This window comes from Cryptomeria japonica, chromosome 5 (genome assembly GCF_030272615.1).
Source record: "Cryptomeria japonica chromosome 5, Sugi_1.0, whole genome shotgun sequence".
Classification (NCBI taxonomy): Eukaryota; Viridiplantae; Streptophyta; class Pinopsida; order Cupressales; family Cupressaceae; genus Cryptomeria; species Cryptomeria japonica.
Genome location: NC_081409.1, coordinates 601,815,297 through 601,836,002, shown reverse-complemented (window position 1 = coordinate 601,836,002; position 20,706 = coordinate 601,815,297).

Here is a 20,706-nt window from a genome sequence, read left to right as displayed (position 1 = left end):
AACAAATATCACTACTTACCTCATGTATTTTCCAAGATCATATATGACTTGCTTGACATTATTATCAAAGTGGTATGGGAGAGATAGAGGTAGAACGTACTACAACAATTATAAAATTATCTTTTCATTTTTTTATAACATAATACAATGAAAATTACATGCACAATATACAAATATATAGTAAATGCACAAGAACATGAATTGCCTTAATGAAGGTATGCCAATCATGCATTTTCATCCCTAGCCCAAATTCGCTTTTCTTTGATATGAGATTGTTTATGTTCATAGAAAATCCAATGGGAAATTAAATTTTTCGTATGACTTCTTTTATAGCATTGCTTTGTTGGTCTATTAATAACCAAGGAAGGTCACTTATATTAATCTAGTCTCCATGGCTATTTGATTGAATGACATTTTTCATTGCATGATTGGATTCCTGAATGTCACTACAAATTTTGACAATTTTTTCTTTGTCACGCTTTCCATCCAATATTTTCCATAATGTCTCAGTTATATTCTTTCCAATATGCATAGTATCAAATAAATGCACAATTTGTAACTTCTTGTAGTAGGGCAACCTACTAAATTGTTAGGGATAAAGTTTTAGTCCCTTAGGAAGGTGGTCATTAATTCCCTGACGACCTTCACAATCATCAATCACATCATCAGTAAACAAAACCCAATAGAAAAGATGTTTTATGACATAAACCAATAGATGGAATGACATTACCTTGATGATTAATTCTATTATAGTCCAACTTCCACATGTGAGGTGTCATTCTTTGTGGCTTTGATGTATTCTTTTCTTTCCCATTGAAAATATGTTTTTCAGTATTTCAATACTTATGATTTTTGTGGAGAAAGTGCCTATACTCATCAAACACCTGCTTTCCTAAACTTTTTGAATGATGAGATTTCATCTTTGGACCACAAAATGGACATGCAAATTTTCCCTTTGTTTGAAAACCTACAAGATAATGTATAATTGGATTAAATATGTTAAATTTTTTAATTATAATTATCATGTGCAACTTGAACGCTATAACATACCATAAAAATGTGTTAGCCTTGGGGCATCACGTATTGTCCATACAAGCATCACATGGAATTGAAATTGTCTTTGTCCTATTGGTCTAGAGATGTCATACATAGTGACACCATTCCATAACTCCAAAAACTCATCGATAAGAGGCTCAATATATACATTCATATCTTTAACTTGGTACTTACCTAATCAAATGAACAAAAACATTACATAATTATTATGACCATTTTACTATAATATTTATAATTAAATGTAGATGACTATTAACTAATAAAATACCTGGAACAATCATTGCCAACATTATGTGCTCCCTCTTTATTGACATCCATGGAGGAATGTTATTGTTGATAAAAAAAACATGCCACACTGAGTAAACAGATCCCAACTCTCCAAATGGATTGACACTATCCGCTGCCAATGAAAGCCTGAGATTACAAGGTTCTTCTTTAAAGTGTGGCCACTTTTCCTCTATGTCCATAAATGTTGAACCATCTGCAGGTATTCGAATAATGTCTTTCAACTTCTATTGCGTGCATGGTAATCCATAAATTGTGCCAAGCTAGTGCACTTGAATAATCATTGCATATGTGGAATAATGAGAATATAACGAAGAACCTTGCGAGGTACTTTTTTTGTTATTTGATCTGTTCAATATCTACTGATATGACATTAGGGAATTCAATTCAAAATTAATGTTTTTTATGATATATAATATGATCATTGGGACAAGCATCTATTGCTTGATACTCCATTCCAATATCTTTCATAATGGCAGATAATTCTCGGTATGAGCGAGGTAGAATATTTGATGGTGGTAACAAAAGCTCACCTATCAATCTACAACAAAAAAATATAATTTGTTAATATAAAGAATATTAATGGTACACGATTCACCATTTATTAACTATAATGACATATATGACATACCTTAACATACATAAGATTGTTATGTTGGATAAACCATTCTTAACCTTCAAGTTCACTAGCAACATACAGTAGAGAGAAGAGTTTTCTGGGGGCCTTCGTAAAGGGCCTCATGTGCCTTCTCAAGTAGAGGTAAATCATGAACAACATCAAGGTCATCTTCATCATCATGATCAGCTATGCTAGTACTAAATGTGTCATGGATCAATGTATTTGTACCATCATCTTCAATTGCATTTTGTGGCTCATGATCATCATCTTCCATGGGATCATTATCTTTAGCTTTGAAATTCACACTTCCATGTTCCTCCACTTCGAAAACCATATTCTCTAAGTTTTGTTGATCCATATCATGTTCTCTGGGGTGTTCAACCTATATAAAAATGATAAACATAAATAAACCATGATCATGATCTCATCATCAAGTGATTTCTTATGTATATTGTGTGGGGGAAAAAGTGACACTAAGCAAACATGCCCTAATCTCACTTTCAATCACACACTTGTGGAATACGAAAGAGCCTAGAGGTATCACACAATTGGCTACTTCTTTTTGTGGAAGAGAGAGCCACGGGCTACCTATTAGGATTTCTATTCCTTTGTTGCAAATGATAGATAAAATGATGCAAGTTCAACTATCGGCCCTAGAGTGCAAGTATGAACTAGTAACAAGATTGCAAGATTGAGATTAAGTGATGAAAAGCTGTAAACACAAGGATAAAAGGAGAATACAAATGCATACCCAAAGTTAAAATCTGAGTGAAAATGTTCGAGACGGGGACGTGGGTGCCACTATCTTGATTCTGCCCCTGAAACTGCTCCTGAAACTGCTGTTTTACAACTTGGAAAACTGTCAAAAATGCTAAAAATTGCTAGCTGACAGAGGGACTAGGGTGCCCAGCGCCACTATCCCAGGGACATGGGCACCTAGCACCCCTATCCTATTAGGACCAGGGTGCCCCACACCCCTGTCCTAGGTTTCTGCTCTACAATTTGGTGTGAAGTTCTGTCTCGGTCCGCTTCCATCGGATCTACAATTTGCGGCATCCTTCGAATTCAAAAATCTGCACTTATATCTGAAAAGGGTTGTAGGGTAGCTATATAGGGTTTTGCCTTAGTCAAACCCCCACTTTGGTGATTTCCACCTCCACGAATAGCCAAGTTGTATTGTAAAAGTAGTGTGTCTAGACCTTGTGTGTGTGCAAGATCCTAAAATGCAAGTAAGCAAACTAGAGCAACCTAGAAAGTAAACCCTAATTGCTTGTACATGATAATGTAAATACTCTAAATCAAGATGCAAAGTGATCTAAAGCATGAATACAAATGATATAATGAAGCTTATGCAAAGACATGAAAACAATATGAAATCATACCCAACCCCAAGAGAGGGGTACAAGCCAATCTTCAGTCGGTGATCCCTTATTGTTCTTCAATACCTTCAAAGCCCTAAATGGATGAATGAAATTGATAGATGCTTGATGGATAGATGTTGAATGTTGTTGAAGTCTTCAAAGATCTACTCTTTTGCTGCATAGAAGGTCCTTGAAACCAAAAATTTGGATCCTTTCAAATGAAGAAAGAGGGCTCTTATATATGAAACCCCAAGTCTTAATTTTATCTTTAGGCTGACTTAGAGATTGAATCTCCTACCAATTTCTTGGGGTTAAGCTTTATTTTATGATTGGATTGCGCTCCTGAAATTTCAGGAAAAATGTCCGGGACCATGTGCACTCCGGGCGCCATGGTCCTGACAACTTTTCACCAAATTTTCAGGGCCGTCAAATATGATGATTTTAGAGAGAATCCCGAAGTTACAGGTGATTTTGAGATGTTTTGACCCCCGAAATCAAGCCCCCAAGTTCAAAATAGGACCTAATTAGGGTTTTAGATTAAATGATGTATTAGAGAAATAAAATGAAAGGGGCACACTTTAATGAAAGGGGCACACTTTAATGAAAAGGGCCCAACTTTATGATATGGGAGATGATAAAATAGAACCTTAGACCTAATTAATTTAATTAATTAAGTGCTAAAGGGGAAATGCAATGCAAAATGCAAAATGCTCCAAGGCGAGTGCTAAACTAGGTGTGAAATTGTACCACCCCTAGCAAGTGCATACAATTTACGACGCTACATATATAAATTGTTAAAATAATCTAATGAAAAACTTACCAATGGACGATAATCATGTCCTCCTTCAATGTGACCATGCAGCCTATAATGTCTCTTAGTTGTTTTGATTAGAAGTCTTCTAGTCTTTAACCCCTTAAAAATTTTGCAAGGACAATAACATCACATTTTCTTTTCAAGTTAGACCACAATCTAGCAATTGTCTCCTTATTTTGTTGTTCATTGATATTGTCTGACATGGGGCTATAGAACTAGTTATATAGAAGTTGAAATGTTAGTTATGAAATCACATTTCAGTATAATATACCAAATTAAATTACTTGAACATAGAAATAATGCAAATTGAACCAAAACCATTTAACTCTTCTTTTTCATCTCAAAACATATCTAATGGCTTTGTGGTGATTTAGAGCAGGTGATATGCTAATGGCTTTGTGGTATGCAATCCTTGTATCATATCTTAAGTTTACTAATGTCTAATTGGGGTAATCCATGAGTGTCTAATGTGAATTCATTATTAATGTTGTGAAGTCATTGAGAGTATGGTGATAGTCATCCTTATAGGATCCTCTCAATACTGTCCAAATCAATCTAAAAGGAAAGTATCTATCCATTCCCATGCTCATGCATACTTACATGACTAATGTTGCCCTTGTGTATCCTAAACATTGGAGAGACCTTATTTGACTTGCCTAATCAATGTGGTTTCTATCCTAATATGAAATATTGAGTTCTACCCTTGCCTCTGCATCAAACTTCTCACATCATGTTTCTTCAACAAAACACACTATTCTGATCCCAATATTCCTCAATACCCTCAATGGAGGGGCATGTATAATGGTTTAAACATACAAAGTCAATGATCATACAGTCCATTCTTCTAGACACCCTTGTATACATTACTTAGCTTCTAGGCTTAGGAAAACTAATATGAATTGAGCCAAAACCATGAGGATAGGGTAAAGTATCATGGTAACTAATCATAATATGTGAAGATGGGGTTCACACCTAAGTTTTGGCTTTCAACAATGCCACACTTCCAAAATTGTTAGTCTCAAGACTTCTCCTATTGGGTGAACACTCATTGATGGCCACAAGGCCAAATCAATGTATCTAGGCTTCAAACTCCTAACTCTAGGCTTGGAGGACACTACACAAGGTCTATGAACACTCACTTGGTAATACAATAGAAAGAGCCTTCTTCTAGAACTTTGTTTGCAATGTACACATCATTGGTAATCATTGTTATGATGGATGGTCTATTAGGCAAGTAAATAAAATGCTTATTCTTTTTCCACCCTTTGAAACTTCAACAAGGTATTTGACTCGGCAGGGTCCCCACACATCACTTCAACACCAAACATTGGGCAATTCAGCCTTTTGCCTTCTCAATGCATTTTTTTTTTGTATTTCACTGGTTTTCTCAGTCTGATACATAGGGATATCAAACCTTTCATGGCATCATCACACATGCAAACTTTTGCATATGTCCTTGTAAGTCTAATATATTAAATAAATTTCACCTAGAACTATCTTAAGACATCTCAAGACATCTCATGACTCCATTACATGTCCACACTTTGGTTTACATACACAACTCTGTAAAAAAAAAAACAATATCACTAGTAAAACTTGATAGTTCTGATACTTAATGTAAGTACAGATCCAAGAGCTAACAAGATGAGAGGGGGGGTGAATCATACAAACTTAACCTTCCATAAAAACAACAGATTCAACCTTGGTAACATATACTTCAGTAATATAGCCAAAACTGCTAAACATGCAAACTCAAAAGCATATAAACATCATAACACTCATAACACCAGATTTAGTGTGGAAACCCAAATAGGGAAAAACCACTGTGGGATTTCGGACCCACTAAGAAATATACTCTTCTAGAGTATGCTCGGTTAAAAGAAAATCCTGTTAAAGATTACAAACACATTGCTAGATGTGACCCAGTTAAGGGATTTCCCTTAGATCTATTAGGATCTTCACCTTGTTAGAAGTGACCTTGTTAAAGGATTTCAAACACTCAACCAAAATGTCACCTTGCTAGAGGGTTTTACAAATAAGATTGTTAAGTCCACTCGGTTAAGAGATTTTCTGACTTTACAAAATAACAATAATAAAAATCTATCTACAACTTCACATCTAAAATGCTAAAGCAGATTCTTATTTGCTCAATACAATAGGACTTATCTTGTCCATCTGTTGGGCTCTATACTCTATTATTCAAATAGGTCTTCAAGCTTCTATGCTCGGTAATCACTATGTAGCATCCCTGTGCATACATTTGCCCACATACATTGTTTATCAACAATTCCTTATTTATAAACAATTCGACAACCACTTAATCTCCTTGATCACATTTCCCATGATCAATCATAGCCATCAGATCTTCAAGCTTTGACCAGGTTCAATGTATCCTTCGATCTGAAAATATTTTACCCCACCTTGGAACTTGCATACATTTCTTGGAACTTGTGCTAGGGTATTGCGGTTCAATCTGAGCTATAGATCTTCCTGCCAATTTTCCTTTGCCATAGATTCTTTAACAAACTTCATGCACGACATACCAATCATTTAATCATAGCTAGTTCATCAGCTTCCTTCATTAAATAATGCTTTTATTCATTCAATGCATTCTATTACTACTCGGTTGCAACTTGGTAAATACTAAACTTCACTCGGTAGACATTCTGCCTTCATTAACCGATAGCGATAACCTTAGGGTTTACCAACTAGGTTCTTTGCTCAGTAACATGGTATAGTATTAACCTTACAATCAATAACATATGTAGGATATCAAAACAATCTAAACATCATGATCTCAAAATTGTCAAACTTGGTAGTAGTTGCCCATTGAATAACTTATTTCTCCCCTTATTCATCACATTCTTTCTGTGTCTTTTACTGACATCTTTATAGTCATCAAATCAAACTTTTTAAGATATGGCAACATCATACTGAATTAGAAAATCAATTTCTTGACATCAATTACAAAATAATAATATTAAGGTAGTAAACATCCTTAATTAGATATATCCATAATCATCAACAACCTTCTCAATATCCTTATTGAAATACCAACAATCTCTCCTTGTCTGTTATAATGCCAACAATCTCCTGCTTTGGCATTGATGGCAAAACCAATTGATTTGACCTAATTAGTTCAGATTGTTGTGAGATTTTGAAATGCTGAAATGCTCTCCCCCTGTCATTAGTCTTCTCCCCCATACATTAGTATCCATTCCTTTTCTCCAGTCTTCTCCCCCTTTGAGAACAATGCCAAAAAGTAAAGAACTAAAACATAATTTCTTCCTCTATGAAGTGATTTCCTACTATTATGTCAACTTAGTCTCGGTTAGAGCATTTTGTCTTCAATTCATGTCCCCTATATTGTTTCCTATACACCTTTAGAAAACATCCTATAGTGTGTAAATCAGCATCAACTCCTAAAAGATATTATGTAGAGTCATCAAATTGATGCTTTCACCGAACTCAGTCAGTGAATGAAAGATAGGGGTAGGACCCCTAACTTGCTTCTGAGATACTCAAAAGTGTCCCTTGGCAGTGGCTTGGTGAAGATATCTACTATTTGCTCCTTTGTGCTAACATACTCCAACACCACTTTCTTCTCTTGAGCTTCTTCTCTAAGATAATGATATTTGATAGAGATGTGCTTTGTCTTAGAGTGCATAATAGGATTCTTTGAAATGTTAATGGCACTAGTATTGTCACAAAATATAGTTACTAGCTCGATAAATTTCTTATTTATACCTTCCAACAGTTGTTTATTCCATGCTATGTTGGTACAATTCAATGCTGCAGCAATGTATTCAGCTTCTGTTGTTGACTATGAAACACATCCTTGTTTCTTGCTAAGCCAACTCACTAGTCTTTCTCCTAAAAAGAAAGCTCCTCCACTTGTGCTTTTCCTGTCATCAATGTTGCCTGCCCAATCAGCATCAGTATAAACTTTTAAATCAAAGTCATTTCCTTTCTGATTACCAAGCCATAATCTTTAGTGCCTTTCAAGTATCTAAAAATTCTCTTGATTGTTGTCATGTGTGTTTCCTTAGGATCTGCAGAGAATCTTACAACTATACCTACTACATGTGCTATATCTGGCTTGCTGTGAACAACATATTGTAGCTTTCCAATCATGGATGGGTAAAGTGTCTCATCAATAGATGCAGATTCACCATTCTTTGATAGTTTACAGTTGGTAGTCATAGGAGTACTTACTAGTTTTGAATCCTCCATTCCAAATTTCTTCAAGATTCCCTTTATGTACTTGGATTGAGTAATGAAAATCTCATTTTTCATTTGCAGTATTTGTAAACCTATAAAATACTTTATCTCACTGATTAATGACATCTCAAATTCTTTGCTCATTTCATTTCCAAAGTTCTTACATAAAGAGTCATTTCCACAAAAGATAATATCATCAATAAATATGGCTGAGATCAGTATTCCATTTTTATCATTCTTCATGTACATATTGTTGTTTTCACTTGTTCTTATAAAACCAATCTTGATTAAATAAGAGTGCAATCTTTTATACCATACTCTAGGTGCTTGTTTCAAACCATATAAAGCTTTGTTCAATTTACATACCTGACCTTTATTATTGTCTTCAACAAATCCTTCAGGTTGTTCAATAAAAACTTCTTCTTCTAATATACCATTCAAAAATGCGGATTTGACATCCATTTGATATACCTTGAAATTGTTGTAAGCAACATATGCCAAAAATGTTCTTACTCCTTCAAGTCTTTCCACATGTGCAAAAATCTCACCTTAATCAATTCCTTCTTCTTGGGCATAACCTTTGCAAACTAGTCTTGCTTTATTTTGAATGACCTCACCTTTTTCATTCAGCTTGTTTCTAAAGATCCACTTTGTACCGATTACATTTTTGTCCTTCGATCTTGGGACCAGTGTCCATTTGTCATTCTTCTTGATTTGATCAATCTCTTCTATCATAGAATTTATCCATTCTTCACTGTTAAATGCCTCTTTCACTATTCTTAGTTCAAATTCAGATATCAGACATGTGTTCTATCTCAGTTTGTTTCTTGTCATCACTGGATCATCCTTATCTCCTATAATCTGACTTGATGCATGATGTCTTCTAACATACTTGGCTAATATAGGCTCAGTAGGCTCTATATGATCTTCTTCATCACTTGGTAACTAGATATTCTCTTCATTTCCTTCTGCAGTTTTCTCGGTAGGACTTGTCGGTTGAACATAGACAAATTCATCATAATCTTCTGGTTCCTTGGAATTTCCTTCATTTTTTCTTTCTTCAAATTCATCAATTTTCACATTTGCACTTTCTACTATTTTGTTAGATGATTTGATTAGACATTTAAATGCTTTACTTCTAGAAGAATAACCAAGAAATGTTCCTTCTTCACTTTTATGATCAAACTTGTCATTTCTATCATCTTTGTGTACATAGCATCTACTTCCAAAGATTTTAAAATAACTTACATTAGGTTTCTTGTCATACCAAATTTCATATGTCGTCTTCAAAGTTCCTTTCTTCAGGTGTACTCGGTTCAGGGTGTAAACTACTATGCTTATAGCTTCTCTCCAGAATGTTTGTGTCACTTTCTTTTTAATCATCAAGGTTCTAGCACAATCCATAATAGATCTATTTCTTCTCTCAGTAATTCCATTTTGTTGTGGAGTTCTCGGTGTAGAGACTTGTCTTTTAATACCATGATCATTGCAGAATAAGTTGAACTCATCAGATGTGAACTCTCCTCCTTTATCTGATCTAAGACATTTCAGTTGTCTTCCTATTTCATTTTCAACTCTTGCCTTGTACCATTTAAACATTTGAAAAGCTTCTAATTTTTCTTTTAAAAACATTACTGACATAATCATTGAGTAATCATCCACAAATAATATGAAATATTTATCACCATAATAAGTTTGAACTTTCATAGGACCACAAAGATCAGTGTGCACAAGATCTAAAATTTCGTTAGAAGTGTAGGACTTACTTGTAAAGCTTGATCTTATCATTTTACCCATCTGGTATCCTTGGCACATAGCATTCTCAGGCTTTTCCAAACTTGGTAGACCTCTTACTCGGTGCTTCTTTCTTATTTTGATCAGATTATCAAAATTTACATGACAAAACCTTTTATGCCATAACTAGGTATCATCTATCCTTGCATACATACACTTGTTCTGAGTTGAGTCAAGGTGAAATGTGTTACCTTTTGTTTGTGTCCCGGTAGCAGCTAACTTTCCATGCTTGTCATGAACTTTAACAATTCCTTTATGAAATTCTATTCGGTATCCTATATTGTTTAACTGTGCTACACTCAACAAATTGTATTTCAAACCTTCAACCCAATAAACATCATTGTATCTTGCATTGTCAAGAAGTGTTATAGATCCTTTACCTTTTATTGGACATGGTGCATCATTACCAAATCTTACATAGCCTCCATCATAGTCTTCTAACATAACAAACTTGTGTTTATCACCTATCATGTGATGTGAGCATCCACTATCTATGATCCAAGAATCATTAGTATTTATGTGAGATATTAGGGATTTTTCTTCATACCTTTCTTCATCTAATCCATCTTTGATAGCCACATAAACTACTTCCTCTATATCAGTTTCAACTGATTTATCAGCATTGGATTCCTCATCGGCTATTAAGCATGACTTTCTATCTCTTCTTCTGAAGTCTCAGTGTCCTTTGTAATGATTATCTTTTTGTCTATCATCTCTGTAATCTCTCTTTTCAGTAGAATCTTTGTCAGGACAGTTAGAAACAATATGTCCTACCTTATCACAATTGAAACATTTCAAAGGTAGTTTTCCTTTATACTTACCTTTGCCTCTCGGTAACCTTCTAGCTAATAGTGCTTCAAACTCTTCTTACTTTCTGATTTCCTCATATAGTTTATGTACTTCCTCCACGTTCTTGTGAAATCTTTCACTTGCTCCACTATGATCACCTTTAGTGTACTTACTCATTCTATCATTGTAATCATCAGATTCACCAATATGAAAAGAACTAAATACAGATTCAACTTTATTTACCGATGACCCACTATTATCAAAGTTACTTAACTCAAATGCATGTAGCTTACCAATAGTAGCATCTAAAGAAACTGGCATATTGGGTACAAACCTTAATTCATTGATTGCAGAGACTCGGATTGCATAGGCTGGTAGAAGGGTTCTTAATAACTTACTTGTTATATCCTTTTCTTCAATAGTTCCACCTCCTCCTTTGATTTGATTGACAATCTCCTTTAGCCTTGTAGTGTACTGGGTTATGTTCTAACCTTCATTCATCCTCATAGATTCAAGTTGTCCTCTTAGACTATCAAATTTTGCTCTTTGAACATGTTCATCTCCACCATACACATATATGAGCTTGTCCCACATTGCCTTTGCATCATTGCAGCCTTCTAGATCATTAAATTCTGAATCGATCAATGCAGATGTTATTTCAATCATTGCTTGAATATGTTCTTGCTTTGCCTTTATCTCTTCCATTGTCAATGGAAAGGTGTTCAGTGTAATGAAATCATTCTCTAGATAATATACAACATATTCTCCAACTCCTAATAGGTGCAGCTTCATCCTTTTCTGCCATGGAGAGAAACTTGACTTGTTCATCTTTGGTGCATCCCTCTTATACATATTTAGATCTTTTCCTCAAGTACCTTTAAACTTTTTCTTCCAGATTCCAAGGCTCTGATACCAATTGATAGTTATAATACTTAATGTAAGTATAGATCTAATAGCTAACAAGATGAGAGGGGGGGTGAATCATACAAACTTAACCTTCCATAAAAACAACAGATTCAACCTTGGCAACATATACTTTAGTAATATAACCAAAACTACTAACACATGCAAACTCAAAAGCATATAAACATCATAACAATCATAACACCATATTTAACATGGAAACCCAAATAGGGAAAAACCACTATGGGATTTTAGACCCACTAAGAAATATACTCTTCTAGAGTATGCTCGGTTAAAAGCAAATCCTGTTAAAGATTATAAACACATTGCTAGATGTGACCTGGTTAAGGGATTTCCCTCAGATTTGTTAGGATCTTCACCTTGTTAGAAGTGACCTTGTTAAAGGATTTCAAACACTCAATCAGAATGTCACCTTTCTAGAGAGTTTTACAAATAAGACTATTAAGTCCACTCGATTAAGAGATTTTCTGTCACTTTACAAAATAACAGTAATAAAAATCTATCTGCAACTTCACATCTAAAATGCTAAAGCAGATTCTTATTTGCTCAATACAATAGGATTTATCTTGTCCATCTATTGGGCTCTATACTCTATTATTCAAATAGGTCTTCAAGCTTTTGTGCTTGATAATCACTATGTAGCATCCCTATGCATACACTTGCCCACATACATTGTTTATCAACAGTTCCTTATTTATAAACAATTCGCCAACCGCTTAATCTCCTTGATCACATTTCCCATGATCAATCATATCCATCAGATCTTCAAGCTTTGACCAGGTTCAATGTATCCTTTGATCTGAAAATGTTTTACCCCACCTTGGAACTTGCATACATTTCTTGGAACTTGTGCTAGGGTATTGCAGTTCAATCTGAGCTTTAGATCTTCTTGCTGATTTTCCTTTGCCATAGATTCTTTAACAAACTTCATGCATGACATACCAATCATTCAATCATAGCTAGTTCATCAACTTCCTTCATTAAATAATGTTTTTATTCATTCAATGCATTCTATTACTACTCAGTTGCAGCTGGATAAATACTAAACTTCACTCGGTAGACATTCTACCTTCATTAACCGATAGCGATAACCTTAGGGTTTACCGACTAGGTTCTTTGCTCGGTAACATGGTATAGTATTAACCTTACAATCAATAACATATGTAGGATATCGAAACAATCTAAACATCATGATCTCATCATTGTCTAACTCAGTAATAGTTGCCCATTGAATAACTTATTTCTCCCCTTATTCATCACATTCTTTCTGTGTCTTTTACCGACATCTTTATACTCATCAAATCACACTTTTTAAGATATGGGAACATCATACTGAATTAGAAAATCAATTTCTTGACATCAATGACAAAATAATAATATTAAGACAGTAAACATCCTTAATCAGTTATATCCATAATCGTCAACAACCTTCTCAATATCCTTATTGAAATACCAACAATCTCTCCTTGTCTATTCTATCAAAACAAAAACAATATCACTAGTAAAACTATGACTGTGACAATTAATACCCTTAGGACAGTCATAGAAATTTAATCTATTTCATTTGGTTTTGATACAAACCCTTCCTAAGGTTGCATAGGGTCCCCTCACCCCTCTCTCTTTCATCAACCACTTCAAAATACCAATCTCTTGGTCTTCCCACCAAATTCTTCACTCTTATTGCCTTTTACTATCTGACACATAGAGATATTAGACTGTCATCATGCCCAAACACATATCAAATCTGATTTGGAGCCTTGTAAAAAACATAATATGATACATAGAATGAAAACAAGTCTTCCCACACATTTGGGTGAATTTATATGCATGGGAGACCAAACTATACATTATTTACTCCTCTCGGTAAACACTAGGCAGACTTTTGACATTTTTTGGAAAAACTATGATATCTTCTTTAAAACATAATGAAATTCAATGCCACAAAAAGATAAAATGAAGTTAACTCACTTCTCTCCCACATCCAATTGACTTCCCATCAAATTATGATGATTTTCACAATGGAAAATGAAGAGAATCAGATCGAAACATCCTAAAATGCATAGAAAACCCCAATTTCATTAAGCAAAACTCTTGGATGGCATGCCAAAGGCCTATATATTCCCATAAAAGTGGGTTACAACCTCAAACCACCATAAACTAACTTTCAAATCATATTTTTAAGAAGTTGCTACAAGAAATGCAAAAATTTTCATGGCAAAATGACATTTTTTTTCCCAATGGACCTCAAACTTTCACAATTAGGTCCCAATACATGAATATTTGAATGGTATGGTAGTTTCCAAAGAGGGTAAATCTTGCACACAAATTGAACTGACATAAATATTACAATAAAATATTTATTCAAATATGCAATTAACAATCTTCATGCACACCAATCCTCTTCACATTTAATGTCTCTCCCTAGAGTTTCAATTTTTTAGATAGTTATTGATTTGATTAAACACATCACAATTATATTTATGGTAGAGTTTCAAAAGCCTTTACGCTTTGATGGATATCATACCCTACTCTATGGCTCAACCTTGCATCTTTTCTATTCTTGTTTCTTGCATAGCCTGTCTCTATATTGTGCCACACACCATCTCTACAGCCTTCCAAAGTAGTGTTATGTTTTTTCATTGCCCCTTTTACTAAACTCTATAAACTGCAATCTTGTATTTATTTTTAATCGATGCTTTCCTACATTGTTTGATCTGCCATCTTTTTAGAAATCTCCTCTCTATTATGCTTTGATGGATGTCACATCCTGTTACAAACCTCACATTTTGGCACTAGCAGAGAGGATATTAGCAAAGGTTGTGGAATATGGCTTTTACATCTACCAATTGCCATTCCATATTGTGCATATGGGTTTTACATGTAGAAGAAATAAATTTGATAAATAGGCCAAATGGTGGATGATAAGTGGAGGATGTAAGTACTAAAGGTGTGGCACTAGTGTCTTTGGTACATGAAGGTGACTAGAGGTTGTGAAAGGATAAATGGTGGAAGTTGGATCTATGGTAGAGGTGGGAGTAGATGTTATTTTATGCATGAAAATGTTAAGCTAATACTCATAAAATAGCTAGGAATCCAACTTAAGGCCTTCTATTTGTTAATAAATTTCTCTACCATTGAGCTACTACCCCCTTTCGTACCATTCCATTGTTAGCTTGAGTGTAGATTATTTTCAACACCCAATATAAGACACATTATAGGTTCTTGGGGCTCCTAACCTAACCTAGCTTTGATAACATTTTGAGCTACTACTCATGGACTAGTTAGGTTACCAAGCTATGACCTTCTATTTGTTGTTAGAATGTGATCTATGACTAAGTATTAGAGGATCTTACTAACTTGGGTATCATGCTTTTATTTGTCTCTAACATGACTCCTAGTAACTATATAAGGATCTTACTAATCCTAGATCTATTCCTTGTCTTTTTGATATGGTTCCTAGTGAGAATATATGAATCTTACTAGCTGTAAATGTCATAACTTTGTGTTTTGCATGCTCCATGTGTGTTACCAATGTTACTCATATTACTCACTTTGTACTTCCCTTTTATCTCAATATTGTAGATTGACAATATCATAAGACTTGGAAGCTACCACCTTTCCAAACTTGTAGTCATCTTGACTCTTCAATATCTTGGTGAAATAATATTTGGTTCCTCCATATTTTCCCAAGAGTACATGAGAATAATTTCACACTCTTGCTAAGAGGGGGCTAAATATTGCATCACAAGTTGTATCTCTTTATAAATATACACTAGGTTTGGACTCACTTTAGTGGTTGTGCCTTATTTATACCTAATTGTACTTATGTTTGAGAATGTTTCCATAAATTTTGTTCATTCCCTTATTCATGGTGTTCCTCATGGATCAATTTTATAGGACTAGGGTCTTGGGAACCCTTATTCATGGAAATTGGACCTAAAATTTGAAAGATGAATGTTGGATTCACAAATAGTAGGAATTTCCTCTCCAAATTTGGACTTTTCCAAAAGTTCAATTTGAATATAGATACAAGTCTATTTCTCATTTCAAATGGGTCCCTATAAACTCCAACCCACATCTACCAAATTTTCAATCAAGCAATTCAAATCAATTGAGCATAGATCTATAATCAAGGAACAAGGAATTCAAAGATACAAATTTGTTACATCAGTTATGATCAACTACATTATATTTTTCCATGATGAAAATATATGCTAACATGTTCTAGAAACATTAAGGCTTGTGTGGAACTTCATGGCAAGCATTTCAAAATTGAGGTATATTTGCCAATTTTTTATTTACATTTATGTTTTGCCTCTTTCCTACTAAGGTCATGCACTCTTTTTATTCATCATAACTCCTTTCTTGCTAGTCCATACTATTAATCTATCAAATGGGACAAATATTAGTTTGGAAGAAGGGGGAGTCCTTCAAGGTAAGACACAATAGGGAACAAAGAAGCTAGACCCAAATGATAACGTGACAAGGTCCAATGAAGGAAACATTAGGAAACACAAACAAAAGAACAAGTTAATACAAAAGTGACTCCTAAAGTGTGGATCATGCCTCAAAAGACACAAATAAAGTTGCATCTCATACTATTGTGGAGACAATCCCTAAGGCTCACACTAGAGATAAAAAAGTTTGGAACATATTAACACAAACTCTAATGTTATGAAGCTTCCTCTGCTAGCTACCTCCCTAGAACTGGTTCAAGATGACTCTCATGGACATTTGTAAATGTGAAAGGAAACACAATAGACAAATAAAATAGTAGAAAAGGAAGATGGTTTTCCAGCTAAAGACCTTAACATAAAACATGAAAAATTTAAGTCCTCTAATGAAGAAAAAGGTACTATTGAAGTCTTGCTTGACTTTAACAACCCTCCTAAATCTCCCCATACCTTTAGCTAAGAGATCAACTAGACAATGGTTAGAAGTAAAAATAGAAAGAAGATCAAAGGAAAGAAAGCTAACATAACAAGAAATTTGAGGAAATGAAGAACTAATCATATTATAGATAGTCAACTAAGGGAAGTGGAAAAGGATATAGCAATGGGAAAACAAGGGACCCTAGACAATTTTTTAGGTGACAAGAGAACTATAAAATAAAAATCCTATCATAGAACAAAAAAGGGATAAATAGAACTAATAAACAACATACACTGAGGTGTACTATTATTGATAGTAAAATCTATATACTTTTGTTGTAGGAATGCAAGATGATTGAATATGTTTTTGCTAAAGTTCCTAATAAAATTTGGCCTAATAAAAGTTACTATGTTAGGTACGAAAATGGATCCTTGAGAATGAAAGTAACGATCTAGAACTACCTCACTATTAGAGGGGGTGTGGTTGATAACTACAAAAATAGTTTGACAATGGCCTCTCCTACTCTATCTTCTAATGTGAACTGGAAACTCATCAATGCTACCCGTGAAAGGTTGATCCTTTAGCCAGTTAGATCGTTCTTCATTGTGTATATGTCCTAGCACCATCGCAGGGGTAGGGTGGGAGAGAGAGAAAAGAGAAAGAGAGGTTGATTGCCCTAGCCTCTGGGATGTATAGAATTCATGGTGGTGAAAGGGGAAGACTAAACATCGACAATCAAGGCATGGAGGCAACATTAAAAGACTTCTGATGATATTGACCTAGGAATGACAAAGCATAAATAGTTGTGAAATGTAGTGGATAGCTCAAGCCATTCCAACTCCTCAACAATGGGTGGGATGCACTTGACCACCTATATGGAACAAAAACTTTAAGTTACTCGACCCAAGAAATTCCTCATATATGAAAATCTGAGAAACGACATGCTACTACCATCAACAGGTAGGGGCCGGATAGCACAGCCGATGAAAATTTGTCAATGGCATCAGTTCATTAAAAGGCAATTTCATCAGCTTGCTATTTTATTCAAGAGTGGAGGTATTGAAAGTTGACCATAAGTTCAAAGCAATTTTTAGCAGGATAGATTCTACCTCGAATGGTGAGTGTGTGAAAGTACCTCAAATGGTGAGTGTGCGAAAGTATCTCGAATGGTGAGTGTGTCGTTTGATCTTGCTAGGGGTTGCCAGAGGTCAATGCGGAAGCCTGCGCAAGGTTGATTGCACAAATGAATTGCCCTCTTTTTTTAAAAAAAAAAGTAATGCCTATTATCATCGAAATTTTGACTAGTGCAGGCACTTTTAAAAAAAATTAAAATTCATTATTAATGCCTTCTCCGTCGAAACTAAATGTTAAATTATCATCGGAATTCCGATGAATTTGGGCATTTTTTCAAAAAAAAATCAAATTTGGTCACAATATACCTTCTCCCTTAGAAACCTCCATCCAAATTCTAGACCAAATGTATTAGTGCATTATCAATTTTCCTCTACATCATAATGGCCGAAGCTTTAGGTAGGACCATTCAAAAATCTCAGGAGTTGACAAATATAGATGGAATCAAAATTTCCAGTAGTATTCCTCCCATCACTCATCAACAATTTGTTGATGATACCCTTCTCTTTGGGAAGAGTAGCTTGGTAGAAGCTAGAAACTTTAACATTATCCTAAATTGGTTTTCTAGAGCCTTAGGTCAAAAGGTAAACAAAGATAAGTCAAATTTGTACTTCTTCAATACAGAGGAGAAGCTATCCAAAGATATTGTCAATATTTTAGGCTTCTAGATTGGTATGCTTCCCTGTAAATATCTAGGTTTACTCGTGGATAAAGGACTTAGGTCATCCTATTTGTGGGGACATATTCTATCCAAACTTGACCAAAAACTTCAAAGTTGGAAAGGTAAATGGTTATCAGCAGTTGGTAAAGTAATAATGCTTCGTTCTATTCTCTCTGCTCTTCCTCAATATCAAATGACCTATTTTTCATTGCCAAAAGGTGTGAAAAAGAACCTGGACAAAAAAATTAGAACCTTTTTTTGGCAAGGATTAGTAGATAAGAATAAATTTGTACTTATAGCTTGGGAGAAAATCTGCAGACCCAAGGATAGGGGTGGAATATGACTAAGAGACCATGAGATACAAAATAAGGCTCTTGGGGCTAAGCTAGTATGGAAAATTTATCAGGAACCATTCAGTAGATGGGTGAAAGTTCTAGCTAGCAAATATTTAAACTCTTCTGACCCAACTAGCATCTTTAGAATAAGCAACCCCCCACATGGTTCTAGAATATAGAATTTCTTGCTTAGCTTTAGGGATGTTCTCAATCATGATCTATCCTAAAATATAAGGTCTGGGAACAAAGCACTATTTTGGGAAGATTCACGGGGGGGACACCCACCAATTCATGCAATCCTTAATGATAAAACTTTAAAAAATAAGCTAGTAGACAGAATTGGTAATACTGTGTCTGATTTTATAGTCAGTCATCTAGTTGACCCAACCCTAGGATGGAGATGGAAATCTTTAGAGGACTTGGGCTTATCTCCTGAGGAAGGTAAAAAACTTAGAGAGATTCTGGCACAAAGAAAGTTAAAAATCACAAATAAAGATGATTGTCTTGTATGGGCCAAATCTCCTATTGGGGAATATAGAGTCAAGGAGGGGTATAATTCCCTCTACAATAAGCTTTACTCAACTAAAACAAAACTACCTATTACTCTTTGTTGGGACAAACACTGTCTCCCAAAAGTAGGGCTTTTCTTATGGACAATAGTATAGAAGAGGATATTGACTTCAGATTGGTTTAAGAAGCTAGGTTATGCAGGGCCTAGTAGATGTCCCTTCTGTCTCAGCAATGAAGAATCTATGGATCATCTGCTCCTTAGATGCAATTATTCTATATATGTTGGAGGCAGTTAATTAAAAGATTAAACTGGGCTATTGCCATCCCCAACCATTTGTTGGATCTTTTGCTTTGTTGGCCATCCCATCTAAAAGCTAGTCTTTATGGACTACTCTGGATTATTTTCCCATCGATCCTTTTATGGAAAATATGGAAGGAAAGGAATAGAAGGATCTTTAAAGACAAGGATTTTCCCCAAGATCAACTATGGAATAAAATAGAAGCAGCTATCATAGAAGTAGCTAATAATAGGTTACAAAATGGCCACTTCAATAACCTTCCTTTTACAACAAGAGATGAACAACTTAGAAAATATTGGAATGGACTTACAATTCCTCTCTTTTACAGCCTGAGGGGAGCTAGATCCTTAGATATAAGGAAGGAATTGAAATGGTCTAGGCCAAGTAAAGGTTGTTTTAAATTAAATTTCGATGGTGCCTCCAAAAGCAATCTTGGCATTGCAGGAATAGGTAGAGTGATCCACCTCTGGGATGGATCAATAGTGGCACAGTTTTCCAAACCCATAGGTTTGGCTACAAACAAGGAGGAAGAACTAGAATATCTTAGCTTAGGCCTCCTCTTATGCAAGTATTTTAACATCAAAAGATTGGAGATAGAAAGAGATTCAACTATCACCATTAATGCAATTAGGTTAGGCAAAACCCCAAACTGGAAACTAAACAATCTAGTGTCTAGAGCCATAGAGTTGCTCAAATACTTCAAAAACACCACAATCAATCATATTTATAGGGAGGGAAATATGGTTGCAGACTCCTTAGATAACCAAGGTGTTGATGGTGTTTGGGAAGAAAAAGTAGGGACTGGTTAAATTGTCCCTTCATCTTAAACATATATACATATATATATTTATGGATTGGTTTGATGTCAGTGGTTTCCTTCTGCTTTGTCATATCTTTATATATACATACATACATACATACATACATACATACATACATATATACATAAACACACACATGCATACATATATATGGGTGTTTAAATATATGTAGGTTAGGGATAACTTTAAGAAACCACCCCTTGTGAAAAAGTGT